This window comes from Sciurus carolinensis, unplaced genomic scaffold (assembly GCF_902686445.1).
Source record: "Sciurus carolinensis unplaced genomic scaffold, mSciCar1.2, whole genome shotgun sequence".
NCBI classification, from domain to species: Eukaryota; Metazoa; Chordata; class Mammalia; order Rodentia; family Sciuridae; genus Sciurus; species Sciurus carolinensis.
The window spans coordinates 268,884-292,558 of NW_025920116.1; the positions used below are offsets into that span (position 1 = coordinate 268,884).

At 57.9% G+C, this 23,675-nt stretch overlaps 1 pseudogene; it reads left to right on the top strand.

Moving 5' to 3' along the window:
- LOC124973567 (probable RNA-binding protein 19) overlaps positions 1-12,888 on the top strand; it is a 65,828-nt pseudogene extending 52,940 nt beyond the window's left edge.
- Positions 12,889-23,675: the final 10,787 nt, after the last annotated feature.

Below are 23,675 nucleotides of genomic sequence, written 5' to 3' on the forward strand. Positions count from 1 at the left end.
ATCGTCGTCTCCTCTTCCTCTTCCTCTTCCTCCTCTTCCTCTTTTCCTCCTTCTCCTCATCCTCCTCCTCCTTCTTCTTCCTCTTATTCTTCTTCCTCTTCCTCTTCTTCTTCTTCCTACTCTTCTTTCTCTTCCTCTTCCTCTTCTTCCTCTTCTTCTCTTTCTTCTTCTCCTTCTCCTTCTTCCTCTTTTTATTTCTCTTCCTCTTCTCCTTCTCCTTCTCCTTCTTCTTGCTCTTCTTCTTCCTCTTCTTCTTTCGCTTCTTCCTCTTCCTCTTCCTCTTCTTCTTCTTCCTCCTCTTCCTTCTTCTTCCTCTTCCTCCTTCTTCCTCCCCTTCCTCCTTCTTCCTCCTCCTCCTCCTCCTCCTCCTCCTACTCCTCCAGTGTCCCTTACCTGGGCTGATTTCTCTGCAGCTGCCTTTTCCTAGATGGTCCCCTGAACACCAGGGTGACCTTGGGGTTTCTCTTTTGGGAAACACAGTTCAGTCATGTGGATCTGTTTTAGGTGCGAGCTGCAGAGCCAGGGAGGGACATGGCAGCGGAAGGGAGGGGACCCACAGGAGTCAGAAGAAACCAAAGGGGATAAATTCAAGACCAGTGTGAGGAACAGAGCCACCAGGGCCAGCGAAGGAGACTGGCACCAAATGACATGGGCTGCACAGTGTCACACATTGGCCAGAAGGAGCTGGGCTTCCTCAGGAACTGTTGATGCTGACAGGCAGTGGCAGGGAGCCTGCTAATGAGGTCGCCCTGCACAGACAGGACGGAACGTGGGAATGGAGCCAGGTCAGGTGCCAGGCACGACCCTGGTCGTGGCTGTATAGACTGCAGGGCATGCGCAGCCTCTGTGGAAACGGAACTAATCATAGCAGGCGGCCTGCAGCCCCAGCCCTATTGGAACCCAGTGCCCAGTGCCGCAAACAGGGAGGACAGCAGGCGCCAGAGTACCTTCAGCTTATGCGCAGCTCTGTCTCTTGTCGTGGTGCAGAGAGCCTTCAACGCCCTGTGCCACAGCACCCACTTGTACAGCTGAAGGCTGGTCCTGGAGTGGGTGAACTCCAAGGTGACTCTGCAGGCCCTGCAGCAGAAGATAGCCGAGCACTTCCATGGTAGGTGAAGCCTGGTGGTTGGGCCTCTGGGTTCCAGGGCTTTTCAGAAAGCAGGAGGAGCTGGGTCCCCAGGAGCGCCGGCCCAAGCTGGGCAGCCACCCTCCTGTCCCTGTGCTGGGACGCTGGCCACCTGTGGGCCTCCCTACCATCACAGGTGCCTGTGCTCCTGTGCCAGGTGACAAAAGGAAGGTGCCAGCCTCCTTCCCACTCTGTCCGCTGGCTTAGTGATGAGTCATCTGGCCAAGGAACACACCCCTTCCTGCCTGCAGGCTCCAGTGTGGGACCAGGAGAGTCCCTCCTGTGGCCGACTGTGATGCCGAGGTCTTTGCATAGTCCTCTGGCCTTCTCCTGGGTCCTAAGGCTCTCAGCCCTCCTGTGTGGGCTCCAGGTGCCATTGTCCCATCATCCAGACCCCTCTAGGGGGCAGCCAATGGCCCAGGGTCACCCTGGGGTGTTTGCTGCAAGGCCCTCCCTGTTCCTCTGCAAAAAGAACCTGGAGCCAGGGCAGGTTTCCTCACCTGGCGGGGGAAACCAGGCCTCCAGCCAGGCAGCAGCCTAGGACCACCTGAGGGTGTGACTTCCAGGCATGGCACACCTGGGGCCTGAAAAGCAGGGCCTCTGAGTAGCAGCAGTGTAGTGACTGCACCCATGTCCTCAGAACCCAGAGGCAGCCCAGGGCCTCCAGGCGTGGTCACCTGCCAGGCCTGCAGGACTCAGAGCCCTGATGCCCCACTGGCTGCCACCTAGTCTCCATTTTGCTTCCCCAACTCCAGGTAGGGCCCTGTGGCTTTGACTACTCTGTTCCCTCTGATGCAGTGCCTTGCCCCCTTCCTCCTGGAAACCACCTCCAGGAAGCCTGTCGCCCCCTCCGTCTGTGCTCTTCCTCACCTGTTGCAGTTGCTTTCTTGGTTCATCATCCTCGCAGCACCCATTCTTGGGCAAGGTTGTCCTCTTGTTTTTCAGCGTTGGGTTCATCTCTGTGTCCCTGGCACCTGCCAGGCCATCACCTTAGGGTGGAATATCTGAACCAGGGCGATTGTGAAGCCAGAGAAGCAGAGGCTGCAGCCAGTCTCAAGCTCATGGCTCAATAAGTCCCCAAATCCTGATGTGCAGAAAGCACGCAACCTGTCGACAGGGTTTGACAGGCCCAAACACATGGTCCACAGCCATTTGCGTAGGGACTTCCCGAGCAGAGGTGGGTGCCCACTCCCCTGAACCCACCCAGCTAAGGAGGCTGAGGCAGGCATCTCAGCACTTCCACCCAGGGTTGCAAAGAAGCCCTTTGAATGTGCTGAGCTGCACTGCATGTTCCCTTCTCCCAGAAGTGTTCCTGTGGGATCAGCCCACCTGGCCACTTGGCTGCAACCGGTGGGTGGGCACTGCCTCATGAACACCCCATGTTTGCAAACCCTCCATGTCCCTCCAGGAGCCTATGAGGTGGGCGTGAAAAGCCCATTCTGCAGATGGGAAAACTCAGGCCCTGGGCATCAAGGTGACAGTTGACAGGCAGCATGTGTGCTCGTTTCCCTCCCTGACCTCAGCCCTGGATCCTAGTGCAGGCCATCAGGCAGGGGTGCCAGCCTGGAGACGGCCCTGCCTTGGGAGCTCCCTCCCACCCTGCTCTCCTCCTCCCAGAGGCCCCTGCAGAAGCAGCAGGGCCTGTCAGGTCAGGGCTGTGGGCCTCTGCCCTCCAGCAGGTCTCATTCCCTCTGTGCCCTTCCCTGCAGTGAGAATTACCCAGCTACTTTGCATTGAGGTCACATTGTCCAGTGTTCGTAGGAGTTGTCAGGCCCGAGGGCTCCAGGATCCATGCCCACTTCCCTCCCTGGCCCTGGCCTTGGTCCTGAACTCTGTCAGAAAGGTACTCAGATCTCAGGTGGAGGCTGCAGCTCTGCCCCACTGCATCCCTGCAGGTGGGCAGGGGTTCTCGGCTCCCCTTACACAGGACATTGACGTGCCTGCAAAATGGAACCACCAGGGCAGGTCTCCAAAAGCATTTTGAAAGTTGCCCTGCATTGGCCAAGACCTTGATGGGACAGAGGAGCTGAGGGAAGTGACAGCCAGGCAGACGTCCTCCCCAAACCTCCTCCCCTCCTGGTCCCTCATCAAGTTCGTCATCTGCTGCGCCAGTGCCACTGGATCAGGTGCTGTTATCAGGTGTGGCGTGTGGGAGTGTGAGCAGAGCGGAGGAAGAAAGGTAAATCCCCACTGGCTGTGTCCTTTTCTTCCCAAGCGTGTCACAAGCCAGTGGGTCGCGGCATTGGGAGGCTTTCAGGGCCTCGAATCCCGGTACCTGCCAGGGACACGATGGTGGGGAGGAAATCCACCCTCTGTGCCATCCACAGCCAGCTGGGGGGCAGAGGGGCTGTCTTTCGCTGGAGCGAGGCTCTGCTTCCTGTGTTGCCGTATTCCAGCTGGGGACGGGCGGGCTGTGGTTAGCCTCTGTACCTGTCAACTCCAAAGTCCGGGCGCAGACAGGACCCACATGGCAGGCATCTGGCAGCACCTCCCCCACCTGCGCAGGCTGGGCCAGCAAGGCCACAAAAGCTAGAGCTTCCCCACACACAGGGCCACGTACTTTCTGGTCACCAGCCTCCAGCACGGAGGTGAGGCATTGCCAGCCTTGCTGCTGGAGCCCTGTGCATCACCCATGCCACTTGGCTGCAGGTCTGTCAGAGGTGGAACCTCCCATGCCCCCTTCCCTTGATTCCCTCGTCACACCCACACCTCCTTTCCCTCAAATGTCCCAGTCTTCCCTCTGGGGACAAGGCCCTGGCTCTGCCCTGTGGGCCCTGCATGTGGCACAGCTCCTGTGCTACAGGGCTGCTTGTGTGGGAGGGACAGGCAAGAAGCGAGCCAGCACGGGACCACCAAGATCAGCACCTGTGTGTGCTGGCACCACCAGTGATGCCCCCATGTGCCAGGGGCACCCAGCCTGGGCCCCCTTAGCCATGCATCTGGCACTGAAGCCACTTGGTCTGAAGCCAGATGTTCCCTCCTTGTGCCTTGAAGCACCACTGATCTCAAAAGAGATGGTCGTGTGACTATTTTCTTGTTTGTTTTTATACTGGGGATTGGACACAGGGGTGCTCCGTCCACCACTCAGCTGCATCCCCAGCCCTTTTATCTTGAGACGGGGACTCACTAGTTGCCCGGGCTGGCCTCAAACTTGCAGCTCTACCTCGGCCTCTCAAGGCACTGGGGTCACAGGCGTGCACATGTGACTTAGTGAAGACCCAGCCAGGAAAACATTAAGGAAAAGGGGAAAACTTGTGTAGGGGACTTCTTGCATGCAGAGGGACACACAATAGTTCTCCTTCTCAAGTGCAGACATTCAATTTAATTTTAGCCCCCAACTCCCTAGAGAGGTGCTATTCCCATTTTACAGACATTCAAACTGAGTTCCAGAGAATTGTCCTGACTTGCTCAGGGCACACAGCTCTAGACCCAGTGGAAAGATGACCCTGTTTCCTCATACCTTAAATCCCAAATGGCCTGCTCTGTCAAATCTGGGCTCCCAGGCCAGCAGGGAAGCCACTGCAAAGCATGGCCTCCAGTCTGGTATTGTAAATAAAGTTTTATTGGAACATAGCCTTACCCAAGGGTCTGCATCTCACGCTGCAGGGGCAGCTGAGTGCTTGTGGTAGAGCCCCTGTGGCCCACGAAGCCTGAAGTCCTCACTGCCTGGCCCTCACTGGAAGTTGGCAGCCCCTCGGGTTTGTGGGCTGACTGAGCTTGTGTACCCAAAAGCCCCAGATGGCTGATTCACCCCAGATGACCAGTCTCTTCCACCTGCAATTCTAGCCTCCCAACTGCAGCTCCCCTCCCCTGCCCAGCTTGGGGCTCGGCTTCAGTGTGCCCTGGAGAGGGGCCCTTGCTTTGCTTCTGACTCACGCACTCAGCAGCTCTGGGATGATCACCTGATGGTCCGGACACTGTCGGCTCTGGGCTGAAGAGAAGGCCCATCCCACACAGTTGACACTAGAGCAGGAAAGACAGATGATTACCAGATTGACAAAGTCCTGTGCAGGAAATGAGAAAGGTTGACATCCTTGGCTCTTATTCCCCATTGTGCTTATGGAAGCTTCCCAGGGAGTCACCATTTCTCTGATTTGAAGAGACCAGGCAGCCAGAGATAGGCATCCCAAGCAGGAGAAAGCTCAGGTGCAAAGGCCCTGAGACAGCCATGTTCAGAGCAGGCCATGGGAGCTAGGGAGCAGGTCTGGGGTAGGAAGTGGAAACACACTGGAGGGACCAGCAGGGCTCCACCATAGCTGTAGGCTGATCTGGCCTGGCAGGGAGCCTGGCTTGTATTCAAGATGCAGTGGGAAGCCCCCGGATGGTTTAAGAAGGGGTGTGAGTCCCAGGACCAGATTTCCTCTTTCAGACCTTCTTCTCTCTATCTCTTGGGGTGGCAGCATAGAGGAGCAGGAATGGGGTAGGCGGTCCATGTCTTTCTCTGGTAAGCAAGGACAGTAACAGAGCAGAGGCCAGGGCTTGAGATGAGGTAGACTGCACATTTTGAAAAAGGTAGTATCACTAGACTGGCTTCTGGAGGGCAAGAGACAAAGCAAGCCTGGTGCCCAGGTCTTTGCTCCGAGTCTCCCAGCCCAGTGGGCCATGCAATGAGCCATCCAGGAGGCTGGGAAGAAAGGCGTGTGGGTGGGTTTCTGGGTTAGTTGCGTTCCAGACACTTATCTGGACACCCTTGATCTCAAGCAGATGGCTGAGTTGGGAGCTCACGGGCGAGTCGTGGCTGAGGGGTGCACGGGGAAGTCATCAGCATAGGGATGATACCCACAGCCTGCTGCAGCTCACACACCCTCTTTGAGAACTCTGTCCTCACAGGACAACACTTAACAAAAGACCAGGGACCAAGAGCCTTCATCCTGGCGTCTGGCAACCTTGCAGACAGGCCTGCTTGATCTGGCACATGGAAACATGGTCATCAGGCTTTAAGACTAAGGAAACTTCCAGCAAGTACGCGACGTCAGAATTCACTTCAGTGCCTCCCTTTCTTGTGGTTCGTCTGCCACCTGGAGCTCCACACTTTCAGGCCTAGACTTGGTGCCATGGCCCTTCGAAGGCACCCTCAGGAGGATGGCAAAGGGGACTGTCCCAGGCCACCAGGCAGGGTCCCGACAGGAAGGTGTGGCCGAGGGCCTGCCCTGAGGACGTGGGTCCAATATCCATGCCTGGGGCCACCACAGCTGCTTGAGACAGGATTGGAAAGGTCACAAGGGGAACTGCGTGGATCGAGGCAGGGGGTAGGTGGCTGGCCGTGGGGACAGGAGTGGGCTTGGGGACTCGGGGGCCCAGAGGCCAGCTGGAGCAGGTGTTGCACAGCTTTCCCACACTGTGCCCTGAGCCTTTCTGGGGGTGTTTTGGAAGTATTTCCAAGCACTTCTGCAGTATCCTGCACAGGTTCCCCGTCCCCTGGGAGTGGCTGTCTGTGCGGCAAGGTGCTTGCTCCCAGTCCAGCTAAATTGTTATTGACTCGTGTTCTCTGCTTTCTGCAAACACTTCACTCAGCAGTTGCCAGCGAGGCCAGGGATCCCTGCTAGGGCTAACGGGGAAGCCAGCTGCACAGGCATCTCTCCTGCTCCTCCTCATAGATCATGGAATTAAATTGACAGGAGTATTGCAGGGCCACTTGGGAGGGGCAGGGGCCTGGCAGGAGTGGACGAGGTATTGGGAGCCTGGGAACAGGAGTTCTGGAAACAGATGGAAGGAGGTTTGGCTGCTGGAGGGCAGGGGGGCCATTCTGTTTCTGAACCCTGGATTGGCCAGGCCAGGAGGCACAAAGCCACAAAAGAGAGGCTCTAGGACTGGCATGACCTAAGGAAGTTAGCTGGACTCTGTGGAGGAGAGGAGACAGGATAGGTCAGGGGCTGCCAGCTGGTCCCTGCTGAGGGCACCCACAGATCTGTGTCTTGCCCACAAAATAGGAAAGAAAAATGACTTTGAATTAATGACCATTATTTTGTTATTAGAAGATTTGGTCTGAAAATCAAGATTCTGAGCTCTCTTGGGAAAGCGCATCTGGATGCCCTGGTCCCGCTTTCCCACAGGGCACTCGACCTGAGGACAAGCTATCCATCTATAGAAAGCGTGAGCCTCCTGTTTGCCGCAGTCCTCAGTCCTCCCTATAGTTGCCCCTGGACTGTCTGACTCCATTGCCTCCCTACCTGGTCCCAGAGGAGATAGTACCATCTCTTCCCCCTCAGCTCTGCCTCCACCCAGGGCCCATGTCCAAAGGAAAGAGAGGCAGCTGACACTGACCCAAGCTGGCCGAGCCCCTGAGACCTGAAATATCCTGAGACCTGAATGGATTGGCGGGTGCTGCCCCGTCTCTTGGTCACCTCCTTTCCCCTCTGAAGAGTCCCCACCCCAGGATGCTTCCCACCTCTAGCTGGTTCAGATGCACATGAGACTGAGCCCAAGGTCCCCAGGCTTAGCCTGTGCCTACAGCCCAGGCTTGGGATGCACTCTGGGTAATCCAGGCTGGAGAACCTGCACCCACCCTTGAGCATGGTCTCCCAGTGGCCAGACCAGTCTAGAGGTCCTAGACCCCCTGCTTCCCAGATATCCAGAGCGAGGTCACCAGGCCAGGCTGAATTCGGGAAGCCAGAGCCCCTCACTCCTGGGTCAGTCACAGCAGTGCCCATGGTCCTGGTGACCCCAGTTGCCCACACTTGGGAGCAGATGCGGGCAACAGTGGTGTCTGGCTCTGTCTGCCCAGTGCAGGGTGCAGCCTGGAGTCCTGGCCTGCACCTTTGTGTGGAGTCCCTGCTTCCTGAGGGAGCCAAGTGGTGTCCCCCACCACAGCGCAGGTGGCTGAGCATGGGCCTCAGCTTGGTGGACCTGGAGAAGGCCCCACGTGGAGCACCAGCAGTCACGTGATGTACCCACAGCCTAGGTCACCGACTCCATGTCTGAAAAGTGGAATGCTGGTGTCACCAGTTCAGGGATCTCTTCAAGAAAGTCCACAGCCTGCCACCCCAGAACCTGCAGGTGCCTGGGTCCTAGCCTGTTGTGCACCCTCGCCCTTAATTGGGGCAGCTGGGTCCTTTGTTGGGCACTGAGTAGCTCCTAGGTGGCCTCGCAGGTCACCTTGGTCCTGCTTGGTTACATTTAGCATTTGCTCAGCCCCTCCTGGAGCTGCCCTGGCCTCGGGGCCTTTGGCCGGTGTCCTGGAGTCCTCTGTGGAGAGCACTACTGCCGGTCCTATCCACGTAGGAGCTGTCCAAGTAGGGCAGAGAAGACGGGACCCTGGGGACGCAGAGCCCAGGTGCCCCTCAGCCTGGCTCCTGGGCCCCAGGCCAGTGTTTCAGCTCCCTGTCCTGGCCGCAGCATGAGCCCAGGACTTGGTGAGTGGTCAGTACTAAATACCTGCTGGAACCATCCAGAGCACCGTGAGGCCAGCAGAGCAGGCACTGTCCCCTTGAATGGATAAGCATGAGGTTCTGCCACAAGCAGCCCAGGGGCAGACGTAGGGAGGCACCTGGGTTCCTGCCTGGGGGCATCAGGGTGGTACCAGGGAGGAACCAGGCTGAGCACCACTGTTGTGGGGGTCAGGCCAGCACAGGCACCTGGCCCCAGGGCACCCACACCTGTGTACCTGTGCCCATTTCCCCAGGGGTGGCCCCCAAGGGCCAGGATGGCAGGCCACTGAGTCTTAGCCTGGAGCCTGGTCTTCCGTGCCCTGCCACCCTCCCTACCTCACCTCTGCTCTCCTTACCCTATCCCCCTGGCCTGCTGGAGTCCAGCCAGCTCTAGGCCTGCAGCAGAGGAGCCTGCCTGGGGCCTGCAGCTCACAACTGGCAGAGGTGTGCCCACCCTTCTCAGGGTCTCCTGTCCTGTTGCCCGGCCAGCGCCCTGCATGGAGGGGCGGGGGTGTAGATGTGTGCAACAGCGCCCTCTGGACTCCCAGTCACTCAAGTGGGTGCCCCTCCAGGGCCCACCTGAGGCTGGGCTCATCCGTTTGGCCACATCCTGATGCTGGTAATAGCCAGAGAGGTGATCCCAGGAAAGCAGGAGGACGCAGGGCTGGGTCCAGTGTCACATCTCCCCATCTGCCCACCTCGCTGGTCGGGCTCCTTCCCCACCCTCGAGGTGGTTGCGACCGTGGCCTCTACGTCCGTCTGGGGCCCTGAGGGGAAGAAGTGGCCTCCCCTCGTGACTCCAGGAATGGCGGAGTGAGTGGTGCCATCCTGAGTGCCCACTGTGGGCTGGGTGCCTCCCTCGCATACAGGCACTCTGGCCTTTGAGATGGTCTCACCATCCTCTTGTCTCAGCCTCCCAAGCAGCCGGGCCTCTGGTGACAGCACTGCACTGGCTCACGTTCTCCAGCACCCCAGGCAGAGGGGTGGGCACTGTACATTTCATTGTCCTTGATAACTGCAGAAACTGAGCCCAGAGAGGTGGAACAACTTGCCTGAGGTCACTCTGCCAGACTCAGCAAGGTTGGATCCCAGGTTAGCCTGGACCCTTAACCCTGAGTCCCAACCACTCTCCTCCGCTCAGAACCCAGCTGACCTCCCCTCCCCTGGCTGCTCAGCAGCCTCTCCTCAGGGCTCCTTGCAGAGCCCCTTCTCCCCACAAGCCACTTCTCCCCCCAGTTTGTCTTTCCTCAAAGTTCTACCTCCGGAAAAAAACCAGCGATGTGCTCTCCTGTCCCCTGAGAGGCCTGGCCCCTATCTGTGCCTTGCACACAGGGTGGCAGTGCCAGCCAGGGAAGAGAGACACGGGCTGGCACTCTGTCAGGGAATTAATTGAAATCTGAAATCATTAGGGGCCTCGAGAAATGCAGACGGGTGGGTGGAGGTTGGGTGGGCAGGATGGCTGGGGAGGCTGCACCTCTGCCAGGCTCCCTCGCAGGGTCAGTGTCCAGATGTCCTCTCCTCCTTTACCTGACACCTTCCTGGCTCTGCAGTGTCTGTGGGGGAAACATGCTGAGGCTTTGATGTTGGAAGTGGGGTTCACAGCTGCCCCTGGAAGCAGGACTGGTGGGTGCTGGGTGTCCTTGGGGCCCTCAGCCTGGCTCAAGTCCTCTGGGGGGGGGGCTGGTCGAGGCCTTGAGTTCAGGCTTAGTTGGGGGGGCATGCAAGCAACTCGCCCAGACCCACCCCATTGGTCATGGAGCTGGTGGTCACCATGCGCCCTTGCATCCTGACAGTGACAGTAGGTGGCCCTGTGTGGCATGGCGGGTCCTGCCTGTTGGCACTGGATGCCTCCTGGAGGAGAGGGCCTGGGCCCTGCGACCTGGCCCAGCAGTGGGGCAGTGTGTGGCCCAGCCACCGACAGCCCACTTCTGCACTAGCTGTCTGCACTCCCTTGAGCCTCGCCACCCCACCAGGGTGGCACAGAAATGTGGAGGCTGTTCCCTGAGGCCACACAGCTGGTCTGTGGCAGAGCTTGGTGTCGGGGTGTGTGGAGAGTCTCACAGGAAGGAGGCCCCTCAGCTGCTCGCGGGTGCTGGCCCTAGACTGGTAGCACTGCGTCTCCTGTACCGTGGGCCTCCCTCTGACCCCACAGCCATGCCCCCATGCCACTGCCCAGTGTTGGAAGCAGAGCAGGGGACTGAACAGGCAGGTGAGGCGGATGGATGACAAAGTCCAAGAGTGGAACAGGCCAGCTGAGCGCTGTGGGGGAGGGACAGGAAGAGACCAGAAGTGGGGTACATGGGGAGAAGTGGACTTTAAGTAGGGAGGTCAGGGGAGCCTCACCACTGTGGCCCCTGTGTGGCTCTCCAGATGGAAGGAACAGCAGGCAGGGCCTGAGTGGAGTGGCAGGTGGCCTAGGAGCTAAGGCAGTGTTGACAGGGTGACAGGCCTGCTCCAGGCCCTGGTGACCAACCAGCAGATTCGACTTCCCAGGGGAGGTGGCACCCACAGAGGTTTGGAGAAGGGAGTGGAGGCCAGAGTCCATGGTGCCTGGACCAGGCCTGCAGGGAAAGGGAGCAGTGCTCAGGTCCAACCTGTTGGGAAGCTCCGGCCAGCATCCCAAAGGGAGGCTTGTCCCCTGCCAGGCTCAGGCTGAGAGAGAATAAAAAGTCCTGTGGAGCTAAAGGTTATGGCTGTGGCCGCTCTTGGGACTCCAGGCCAGGCCTGGCCCAGGAGGACAGGCCTGGGGGACTGTCCACCCCTGTGGCCACAGGAGTGAGTGGCAGGCCCACAGTCCAGTGGCTGGCCTTCTGTTTCCTGGTGCCTATTACCTGCCCACAAATTCAATTTCCAGAGACCATTGTGCACCTTGCAAACTGGCAATCACCAGGGGCCCCGGCCTTAAGCAGCATGGGGGGTCAGGTGTTGGGGGAGCCGCCAGCCCCGTGGCCCAGCCCCGCGCCACAGCCCTCTGCTCCTGCCCTGTGGGCAGCTCAGCAGCACCCTCCAACCAGGGGTCCACCTGCTCATCCCCCAGGGGTGTCAGGAGCCCCATTGCATGCCAAGCTGTGAGCTGAGGCTGGGGTTACAGAGCTGCAGGGGACAAAGGCTGTCACATGGTGATGGGTGATGGTGCTGGGCCAGGAGCCAGTTGGGGGTGGGGTTGGCAGGAACTGGGCCAGGCCTCCAGGTGTCCCCCTCCACAGCTTGGACCAGCTCAGGTGGTGCCCCAGGGACATAGGGTCTCTTCTTAGGTGACAGGTGCCTGGAGCACGTGTCCAGGGGGCTCCCAGGAGGGTGGAGTTCCCAGAGAGAAGGTGATGGGGCTCAATCAGACCAGGGCCGCATTCATCAGTTGAGGGCAGTGAGTAGGGAGGCAGCTAACGCAGGTCCCCTGGGCCAAGAGCTGTGCTGCCACCCTGGAGGCCCCAGCACCTGCAAGGTTGGAGAGGAGGAGCGGGAGCCGCGTGAGGCTCTTGAGACCTGCTCTGTGCAAATGAAGTCTTCAATTGAGTGGACTGTCCACCAGTGAGTGGTTGGCCTAGCAGAAGGACTGACAAAGAGGCAGCCCAGTGCTTGGCCTCACTGCCCTGTCTCCTGAACCCCTGCTCCCGCCACTGCAGGCAATAATGTGGGCTTCAGTGTGGCCTGAGGTCAAATCCACGCTGCTCCCTCCTGGTTGGACCTCAGACCCTGCTGCCTGGCCCACCCTCACCTGCACAGGCAGTGACAGCTGCTGTGGGTGGAGAGGAGTCAGGCATGGCACCAGGAGGGACGTGTGGGGGCCCAGGCCGCCTGCCTCCATCCCTCCCTGCCCTCTTTCCCCTCTCCTCACAGAGAACTCCTCTGCGCTCCTCAGAGCCCACCCCAGATATCCCCTCCCGCCAGCCACTCCCCATCGCCCCTCCACGCCTCCCTGGGGCCCTTCAGTGAGCTGCGACTGGGTGCCCACTGCTGACTGCGCCATGGGAGTCTGTGGCCTCCGGTACCAGGAATGGGTCCTGCTTGTCCCCTCAGCCCTGGCTGACCCTTGACCTGCAGGAAGGAGGAGGAGACTCATGCAGGGTCCTCCTCTGTGGGACGATGGGGAGGAGATGTGGAGGCAAGAGGAGCTCCGGGCGATTCCCTGCCCTCACCCTGGCCTCTCCTCTGCCCTCCTCTCCTTCCCTCTCCCCTCCCCTGACATCTTCGTCCTCCTGTTCTGCTTCCCGGTCCTCTGCTCCTCCCCATGCCCTCCCCTCATGCTCTCCCCTCTGCTCACCCTCGTTGTCCTCCTCTCTCGCCCTCTGGGTTCCAGAGCCCCCAAAGAAGAAGCGGTCTGTGGTGTTGGACGGGATCCTGGAGCAGCTGCAGGACAGTGACCCTGACGGCAAGGAGCAGATCCTTCAGCTGTGAGCTGGCACCAGAGGCACATGGCTGGGGCCCTGGCTGGGGTGGGACCACCACAGGTCCAGGGTGGAGGGGACAGAGCCCTTTGGCCATCTGCCCCCAGAGAGCCCCACCGGATGCTCCACTCCACCAGGCTGAGGCCACCCAGGGGCCCATCTGCTGAGAGGATGGTCACGGTTTCAGGGTGCAGAGGCTCAGGGACTTGCCCCAGGGGCACAGCCCCCTGAAGCCAGGACCCTGACCCCACCCAGAGCAGGCAGTGCCAGGCATGGCCTGTGCTCAGGAGCCAGGCTGTCCAGGCAGGACCCTGCCCACCAGCTCAGGCTGGGAGGTCCCGGCCCAGGTCCCTGGCCTCCCTGAGGCTGCGTCACCTCACTGCCTAGCACCTGCAGCAGCCCATGAATGGTACAGCCACATGCCAAGCAGGTAAGAGCCTCTGCCCTTGCCTCCCCCAGGGCTGCTGTGTGAGGATTCCACCTGCATCTGTCCAGGGGACTCTGTCCACCCATCCTTGTCACATGGACCAGGAACTCGGGTCTCCTCCAGGGACACCTCAGAGCAGCTACTGAAGCATCAGGCCCCGACCCGAGCTGTCACCCATACCAGCCATGCTCCGCTCACAAGCTGGGGGCCTGTGGACACGCCACAGACCTTGCTCCTGGCCAGCAGCTTGAGGGCAGCCTCCTGGCAGGGCCACACCAGCACCAGCAGCAGGCAAGACATTGCAGAGCTGAGAAGCCAGGCCTCAGCCTTGTCTGAGTCCCAGCAGCTGTCCCAGCCCCTTGACTACAGACCCGGGCGCCCCAAGTCACTGTTGTCCTTCTGTCAGTGGGCACTGACTTTGCTGGCTTGGTCAGTGGGCCAGGGAGTAAACCTGAGGACACTTGCATGCTGTCTGCTTCCTAACCGGGACTGTTAGGGGAGCCTGGCGGGAACCCAGGGACCTTGGCATTCTGCGTCAGCCCCATCATACATTTTTGTGGGGATGAGGTTCCAGTCCTTGTCCAGTGTCCAGGGGGCTTGGGTCCTGAGCAGAGCTCCCCAGTGTCCAGCACTTGGCTCGCTTCCTGTGAGTCAGGCTCTGCTCGCTGCCGGCTCAGCCCCAGGCATGGTGGAGACAGACCCAGTAGGCTCACTGCCCAGGGCTGTCACCTCCTCACTGTGGAAGTCGGGGGGTGGACAGCAACGCCATTGTGGAGGGTAAGGCCAGACAACTCCAGGCCTCTTTCCTGGGTCACAGCCTGAGGGCCACATAGGTTTCAGGCCACGCATGTCTGACCTGAGACCAGGAGCAGCAGAAAGGAGGGCCAGCTCCAAAACTGGCCTGGGTGTCCCTTCCTCAGCCTGACCCGGCCTTGCTGTGGGGCATGCTGCACAGCAGGAGCAGATCCGTGAACAAACAGGAGGTCACTTCTCCACAGAGGCCTTGGGGTGCCCGGCACCCAGCCGTCAAGCCACCCCTAGGTAGACCCCGTTCCTGCAGGCAGCCCCGTGACCTGGCTGGATCCCTGAACTGGATCTGGCTGGTCCAGCTTAGACCATTTGGGGGCTTCCCCTGCACACTGAAAGTCAGGTCCCCTCCCCAGAGCAAGGCCTGTCCCACCTGGTCTCAGCCCCACCGTCCCTTCCCAGGGCCTGTGCACGGTGCCCGCCCCCGTGTTTCCTGTTTCCCCGAGACTTGGCCTGAATGGCACTCCACTGATGAGCGCCTCTCCTGGCCTCAGCACCTGTCCCCTGTCCCCGTGCTCCGTTCCAGGAGTCACAGCACTTAGTGCAGGGGACAGCTGGAGTTGGAACCAGGGTCTCCGTGACCCTGGGGTCTTGCTTTTGGAAACCAGTCTTTAAGAAGTTAAGGGCCACAAGGACCGTTGTAATTTTTACGATCATGCTGTGGTCGTCCTGGAATGAGGTCACGTGGAGCTAGGTGACGAGGGAAGCCAGGCTGGGTGTCCGCCTGCCCAGAGGAGGGGCTTCGTCATTCCTCCTGTGGGGCTGTGGCTGGAGCCCTGCTCCGTCCAGCAGGTGCCATGAGTGGGGAGACGCTGTCAACTGGCAGGAGGTGGTCAGCCCTGGAGCACAGCCTGGGGGCCTTCGGGAGGGGCTCTGATCCAGTTTGAGTGACAGTGGCAACTGAGCGAGGCTGGGGCTGGACCCACTGTGGGGCCTGTACCTCCTGACCCCATAGTGACTCCTGCAGGGCAGGAGAGAGGGTCATGTGTCATTGGGGGCCTGTGGCCTCCAGAGGGTCAGGAGGAAGCCAGGAAGAGAACTTGATCTGCTGGACCAGAGAGGGTGCCTGGGAGACAGAGGCAGCGCCCAGGCCAGATGGATGCAGAACACAGGGACCCAGGGCCTGGAGAACTAGAGCGTCTGGGACTGGCTGCGTACAGAGGCAGGGACCCCACCTGCTGACCCTCATACCCACCCCCCATGTGGACCTCAGGCCTGCCAGCTGACTGCATATCCCAGGTTCCTTCTATCTGGTGTAGCCAGTGGCGAGTACCAGCAGGCGTCGGGGACCAGAAGAGAAGTAAAACCACCCTGTCCTGCGTCACATCCTGCCGAGGTTCAGTCCTGCCTCTGGTGTCACCACCCTGCCCAACTCCCTCCTGTTGTCACCCAGGACCTCTGACTCTCAGGTCTCCTTCGATGCTGTTTCCCTGCTGTGACAGGGCCAGCCTGCTGGGGAGGCCCAGAGGGAGGAGCCTGGCAGGACCTCAGGGGACAGGAGAGCAGCTGGGAAGGGCAGCCACACGGGAGGCCTGGGGAAGCCTGCTGGACCTGGGGGGGAGGGACTGCGCAGTGGACAGGACCCTGGCTTCTCTACACAGGCCTGCAGGAGGAGACAGTTGGACAGGGCCTGAGGGAAGGGAGGGTTGAGGCGATGGCAGCCCTGCTTCAGAAGACCCCCATCCCAGTGTCCAGGTCGCTGCCTTTGTGTCGGTTCTCCGTGTTTTCAGAGAGGCATAAGAATCCCAGGCGGGCCGCGTCTGTTAAAGAACAAGCAGGTCATGGGTGGACAGCAGGGTCTCACACCTCCTGAATGCGAAGTGGGGGGTTATTATTATTATTATTATTAAATTATCATTCAACGAGGAGCAGATTCCTAGGATGTCAAATATAGGGTGAGCCAGGCTGCACCCATGTGCAGAGCACAGGCAGGGCTGAGAGGCCCGGGGCAGAGCCTGCATCTCCAGGAAGGGCTGGTGGGCCAGGCTCTCGTTACCCACGTGCCCAGCCCCAGGTGAGCTCACATTTGGTGGGAAGCAGGCGAGCCTTCCCCCAGGAGCAGGTGCCCTGCTGTTGCTACACATCCCAGCCCTTAGAACTGAGTGTCAACTGGTGGCAGGGGAGGAGGCAGAATTGTCTTTTCTACTTAACTCGGGGACACTGGGTCAGCACTGGGGCCAGTCTGCAGATGCACCTGTGGTGGAGGGGTGGGTAGGAGGCAGATTTCCAGCAGCCTGGAGTCTTCTGCCTTCTTCCTGGGGACACAGGGACGCGCGGGCTGGTTGACGCCCCAGGCAGAAGCTGGAAGGTCCTCGGCCAGCATCTTGTCACTTCTCAGAAAAGGGGCAGGTGGAGAGTAGCCCACCACCCTGTAGGTGGGAGGCAGGGACCAGTGGACTGACCCTCCTCATCCTGCTCTCCCTCACAGCCCCAGGCCAGGGGACCTCTGTGCTGTGCAAGGACCTGAGGTCACCCCACCCACCTCACGTGGCTTCCCTTGCTAGGTGGACATGGCTGCATTCTGGCCCTGGGACGCCATGGGTCAGGCAGGAGTGTCTCTTGCACCATGTGGCCCCCACAGGCAGTGGGCCACTGCTGGGCTCTGCGGTGACAAGGACAGGAGGGATTACCCGGGCCCGGCCTGCAGGCTTTGGCGAACAGCGCTGAGCTCAGTCTCCACACCTGATTTGATTGTTCTGCTAAGATTGAAATAGGAAAATGTTGCCAGTCAGATGTTCAAAGGACAGGACGGAGGGGCCCCCTGGGGGAATTTAAATTTTAATGGAACACTTTAACCCTTTTGTGTGTCTTGCAGGAAAGGAGCACATCACCTCCCTTTGGCCTTGGGCTTCCATCCCCCTTGCTGGGCTCCGCCAAGAGCCTGTCCTCATTCTCAGCAGCATTCAGGATGAAAGTCCAGGGCAGCCCTTGGTTCCTGAGGACAGGCTCCCCGGTTCCCGTGCTGCCTCAGCTGTGCCCTGGTGCCTCACGGCCAGCAAATCTCCCAAGCTCCGTATGGGGCAGGCCTGGCCCATAGATGCTCTGCTGACACCCAGCACCCTTGCTGCCTCCCAGCTCTGTGATGTCACCTGTCCTGTCCTCTGCAGTGGAGAAACCTGGGCAGGGGCAAGTCCCCATATAGGAGCCTAGACCAAGGGCATGATGGGAGCTGCCCCTTTGCTTTAAGAACTAAGAGGCGGAGGGGCATCTCGCCCATGTAGGCAGAGCCAGCACACAGCTCAGGAGCTTCTAGGTCATAATTTGGTTGGATCTGGGCTTGGACTTGGTTTGGCCTTGTCTTGTGTATTTGCAGAGCTGGGGGTGAAGCTGGGGCCTCATGCATGCCAGACAAGCTGTCTGCCTCTGAACTGCGCCCCAGGCCTGCCAGCCCTCCAAGTGACCATAAACCCTTTCAAAACAAAAATAATTAACTCATTTTCACGTTTCCCACAAGTACAGATCCATAAATAGCTCACCCAGTTTGTGGTTCTCCCAAACTCCAAGGAATGCCTGTGAATCGATATGAGGAAAAATATTAAGAATATAAATATAATGAAGCCCAAGAAACAAAGGAACATGACTGAAATCACAGGGCAGCAGACCATGGGTCAGAGGAGTTGCTGTTTTTATAAATAAAGTTTATTGGCACACAAACATGTCCGTTGGTTACTCATTGTCTAAGGGAGGTCGCCGCATGTGGCAGAATTGAGGGGTCCATCAGACCCACCTGGCCCTTTGCATCCAGTGCTGTCCCTGGTCCCAACCAAGGTTCACCATCTTACAGATTGGAAAGTCAGTCCCAGCGAGGTCAAGTGGCTTCCCTGAGGTTACCGTGGCAGAATTCCCCTGCCCACCCTTGTGCCTCCTTGCTGCCTGGCTTGTCCTGGGCCCTTTCTCCTGCTCACCAGCACCACAAGGGTCACATCCCACTTTCTGCAGCACAACCTTGACCTGCTTCACAACCTCTCTATGCCTCAGTGTCTTCCCTCTGATGCACCAGGGAGGTGCCTGCCACATGTGAGTTCTACACATTCTTGGCCACTGTCACCCATGTCCTCAGCGCCAAGGTTGTGCCCTCGGTTTGGCAGGCTCTTCTCATCCCCGACCACTGGGAGGCTGGAGCAGTCCAGCACCAGCACCAGGCCAAGGTCTTCTAGATCAGCCATAGGACAGAAGAGATGCAGCCTTGTTAAACCATCACCAGAAACCAGGCCTCATCCCTCCAGTCTCTTAATGAGCCCCACTTCCCCTAATTGTAGCTCTCATAAAAATGATCCTATGGGGCTGCAGCACTCTGTCCCTGGGCTTGAGCCAAGAGCAGACATCTTTGTGCACAGATTTCTGGGCGGCAGCAGCTCCTGCCTTCCCTGGGGACTGTCGGAAACCCTCCCTTCTCCTGGCCTTGGGATTCCAGGTGATGCCGGCACCCGGCACTCAAAGCACCTTCAGGCTCAATCCCTCAGCTAAGTATAGGCAGGGTCACAGGGCGAGGTGGACACTCCCCTATAGGTGAAGAAACACGCTCCAGGAAATGAGCCAGCCACCATGGCCAATGTCCCAGGAAAGTGCAGGCAGGAAGTGGATCTCCAAAGAACAGCAGCTTGCTCTAAGCTGGGGGGACGGCTGAGTGGTGGCCTTCAGGCAAACAGTGGTAGGTTAGGCTGCTGTGTCAGACACAAACATCAGCAGGTGTGCGCAAGGCAGGGGGAGTTCTCCCCAGGTGACTGTCAAGAGGTGAGTGTCCTGGTCTGACAGGGACTGTCACAGGACACCAAAGTTAATCCCCTTACACAACCCAGAGGACTGCCCAGGGCTGACCCCCAGCCAGCATGAGGGGAAGGGACATGAACTCATGCCCTTCAGGGACAAAGCATGGACATCCTCCTGTGGCTCCACCCACAGCCCTTTGGCCAGGACATGGACACATGGCTGAGCCTAGCTGCAAGGGATTCTGGGAAATGGAGTCATCACCCTGGAGATGGTAGGTCCTGCCATCAGAGCTCCTGGCACTGCAGGGTCAGGACAGCTCTGGCTGCTGCCTGGGACATTTTCAAGGTGAACCTGACCTTGATTTCCACCTTGTGAGCTGGCTTTAGAATTCAGTCATGTAAGCATGTTGGGTCCAAAAGTCAAATGCAGTCAGTCATTCTCAACCCTCTGAGCCCCTGAGCAGGAATGTCCATGAGAAACCCCAAGGAGTGTGTAGAGCAAACAACAGAGATGCTTCTCTCACAGGTGAGAGGCCAGAGGTCTGAAGTTGGGGTGTCAGCAGGCCAAGGGATGCTCCCTGCCTCTTCAGCTCATGGTGGCTCCAGGTGTCCCTCGACCTGTGCCTGCACCTGCCAGTCTCTGGCTCCACCTTCTGTGTCCCTCTGATTTCCCTCTGCCTTTCTCTTAGGAGGTCCTGCCATTGGCTTCAGGCATCCCCAAGATTCACAATGATCCCTAGAGCCTTGACTTAGGCTCATCCACAAAGACCCTTTTATTCTCCCAAATAAAATGATTTTGTGGGTTCTGTCTTGGAGGGGTCACCTTGGAGTTGCCAGAGTCTGCTGGAGCCCTTTTCCCTCGCTGAGCATCCTACAGTGGCCTCCTACTCGCCAGGCCCAAGCTGGTGGCTGGAGACCCAGTGATCAGCATAGCCGGGCGGCCCTGCCCTCACAGAGAGTGGTCTGACTGGGGAGATGGTCAAGGGGTGGGTAATTGGGTCCCGAGAAGGAACATGAAAGTGGCTGTAGATCCCAGAGGAAGGCCAGGGAGGGCTTCACAGGCGATTTCTAAACCAAGTCCCAGTAGGCCAGTAGTGGCCAAACTGATTGACGGTTTTGCCCAGGAGCAGCAGGAGCCCCCTGAGGTCCAGAGGCAGGAGAGCAGCAGTGTCCTGCTGCTGGGGACGCTGTCTCCTGCCCCACACCCTGTCATGCAGGGACATGCCTCCCCAGGCTGGACAGCCCAGGAGGGAGTCCCTGTGACACATCCTGGTTCTCTGCACCTCCCCATGTGATGCTCCGTCACCTCAACAGAAAACCTCACCCACCATCTTCCCAGAAATGCACTTCTTTCTGTCCCTGGCAGACTGGGGAGCCCACGTTTGCAGTATCAGTTCTGCCTTCCCAAGAGGTGCTGCTTCCCACCCCAGGGTATTATCATTGACTAAGGGCGAGGCGGCCTTTAGCCAGGACCATGAGAGCCCAGCACTGGGCAGAGTCTGAGCTGCAGAATCATAGCTTAAAGTTTGAGGTTAAATGATCAGTGTGTCAACTCTAGAAAAGTCTTGAACTCACTGAGCACTCAGTGGGCGTGGAGCCTCCTTTCAGCTATCACTTCTAGTTAGGCAGCAAGAGATGGTAAGTTATTTATTTGCCCCTCGAGCAGGGACTGAGGTCTGGGTCCCGCATCTGAACCAGAGAAAACAGAGGAACCCCTCGAGGCAGTGGCCTGTCCCTGTTACCTGAGACTTGCTTTGGGCCCTAGAAACCAGGTGGCCCTCACAACTGCTGGAAGCCTTGCGTGGATGTCCCCATGTGACAGATGAGGAAGCAGGCTCAGAGAGGTGATGACCTTGCCCAATGTCACAGAGCTATCAGTGGAAGGGGACAAGGGACTTCAATGTCCCACAATAGAGCAACAGTCAAAGGATAAAGAACAATGTTATTCAAACAGCCATCAGTGACTGCCCTCATGGGAATTTAGGAAGGTGGGGAGTGTGTTGTTAAAATTGGACACCAGGCCTGATGCACACCTCTGATCCTGCTGCTTGGGAGGTTGAGGCAGGAGGATCACGAGTTCAAAGCCAGCCTCAGCAAATTAGCGAGGTCCTTAGGAACTCAGCAAGACCCTGTCTCTAAATAAAATACAAAAAAGGCTGGGGATGTTGCTCAGTGGTTAAGTACCCCTGGGTTCAATATCCGATACCAAAAAAAAAAAAAATCCATATATATATATATACACATATACATATACATATATCTGATACCAGGCCAATGCACCAACTGGATTAGTTTTGATGGAGTTGAGACATAAAATTCTGCATGGAACCAAGAATCCCAACCCCTTGTCCCCTGCCTGGCTATGGATCCATTTTTATGATGCAGATATGTGTATGTTCTGCCTTAGGTTATAAAATTCTTTGCTGTAAACCTTGAATATACTTACTTTGAAATAGTCATTATAGACACATTTCTAGAACAGTACCCTATATAAAACCACCAAAGAAAACCTCAATACATTCCTAAAAGGGAAAATACAGATACGATTCCATGACCACATGCAATGAAATTTGTATCAACAGGAAAAAGAACACCTCTAATACCTTAAAATACTCTCCTCAAAATTTTGAGTCAAAAAGTAAAACCATAGCAACACTTTTCCACTGATATATAATATAATGCACTAATTTAAAATATGGGAAATTAAAATAGAAAAATGGTGACATGCCATAAGTAAACACTGAAGTCAGGTGCAGGGATGCAAATCTGTAATCACGCTATTCAGAAGCCTAATACAGGCAGGTTATGAGCTCAAGTCATGTTTGGGAGACCTAAATGAGGTCCATCTCAGAAAATTAAATAAGCCTGTCATGGCCAATATCTAAAAGCAAAAGTCATAAACCGCCATGCTTGATGGTAGATAAGCTATAGCCTAGAGGGAAAATTCATAGCCCCTTAAATATCTACTGGCATTAACATCCTAAGACTTCCAATTCATCTTCTCTTCATTTTTTATTGCCACAGTAATTTTGCTTAAAATCACATCTTGGTAGTTTAAGACACTGTATATTTAGTCAGGACAGTGGAGTGGTGGGTGGATGGTCTCAGTTGGTCATTCATAGCTTCTGCCTTCAGCTTTCCAGCGGCTTCACATGGCCCTGGGCCCTTACCATCTCAGGACTGCCTCCATGGCTGACTCAGCCTCTATTAGGCTGTCTTACCGAGCCCCCACCTGTCGCCTGGAGGAGCAGCTCCCTCTCCTGTTCCTCTGACCCCTTCCCCCTAGTTACTGCCTGTTGACCCTTCAGGTCTCAAGCCCACTCAGAATGGTCTCCACTGGACCCCTAACCTCGTGCTCTCCCTCTGGACTCTGCTGGGTCTGGCACCACTGTGCTCCTCCTCACTGCACTGTGGTCCTCTGTGGACTCTTACCCACTGTCAGCTCTTGGAGGGCAGCGGCTGTGTCTATCTAGGCTGGTCCTCTGGGTAGCGCCTCCCTGACCCCTTGAGATTGATGTTCAGAGGCTTTTTGTCACCAAATCCAGGGAGATTCTGGTTGAGAGTGAGTGAGGCCTCCCCCACGGCTTGGCCTCTGACCAGGAGCATGTGCACTGGGAGGTGAACCAGATGGCGTTTCTCAAGTCCCTGGGGTGTGAGTGGACCCTGGTGTTAATTCGCTCTGGCAGAAGGCTGTCTGGTCCACTCTGCTTGGTTACTGCAGCCGGTGGCCCTGGAACTCCCTGCAGGTCCGAGTCCCTCTGGCAGGCAGGAAGCACCCCACCCATCTGAGAGCAAGGGGAGCCAGCTCAGTCTGCCCAGGCCAGGCGGCGACTGTGGGTAGCCTGTGTGTTCCCGCCCACTCACCTCCCGGGCCCCAGCCTGCTCAGGTTGGCTGCGGGCTGGACACAGTGCCCACCCCCAGCTTGAGGGGTGCCCCTGGGATCCGTGATGATTGGATCTGGTTCATTCCAATTCCCTGACCTCCCTCATTCCAAACCCTGTTTTCCTCGGGGAAGCCTTTGAACTGAGAAATCTGATTTTTGGATCTAGCCTCATTTCTCTGCGTTCTGGTTCCTCTCCAATCCCCTGGGCCCAGTAGTCCCAGCTCTGGAGTGCTAAATCAGGGAGGGCCCCACCGCCTCACCCAGCCCCACAGTGGTGGCCGCCTGGCTGTCTCGTTTCTTGGGGGAGGTGGGAACACCAGCTCCTCCTCATTCCAGCTCCCAGAAGCCTGGCTGAACCTCCGGGTGTCTGGAAAGCAGCCCCAGTTCCACGGTCTCTCCTCTTGGATTGGGCAGGCTGCCCGGGGCCTGCACCCACCCCTCCCACTACCCACACCTCTGGGTCACAGCTGTGTTCCCCATGCAGGGGGTCCCGAGATGGGGCACAGCCAGAGTTTGTAATTTCTGACTTGACCCCAGGTACTTTGGTCACATCACCTTTGAGAATCTCAGCTTCTAGAGCCAAAGCCAGCAGCCCTTCAAGATAAGGTCACCCCTAAGCACCCCAAGTCCCCAGGAGTGAGAGATCAAGATCCACCCTTGCACCAGAAGCACCGGCCAGAGGCCACCCTGCCTGGATTCTGCTCTCTGGGTTCCCATGAATCTGCACCTGGCTTCTCACAGGGACAAGATCGACCCTCCCAGTGCCAGTACCAGACCCCGGGGGTGTGAGCTGTGGTCTGTGAGAGGCATTTGAAACCCTTTGTCCCTCAGACTTGCTGATCACTGTCCAACACCAGGCTGACGAGGCCGGGATAAAGGTCCAGCTCCGTGGACTTCTCTGTAGATCAGCCGTGACACTGTGGTCTGGGCAGGGACAGGGCTGTGCGCCAAGAAGGAGGGGTGAGGAAGC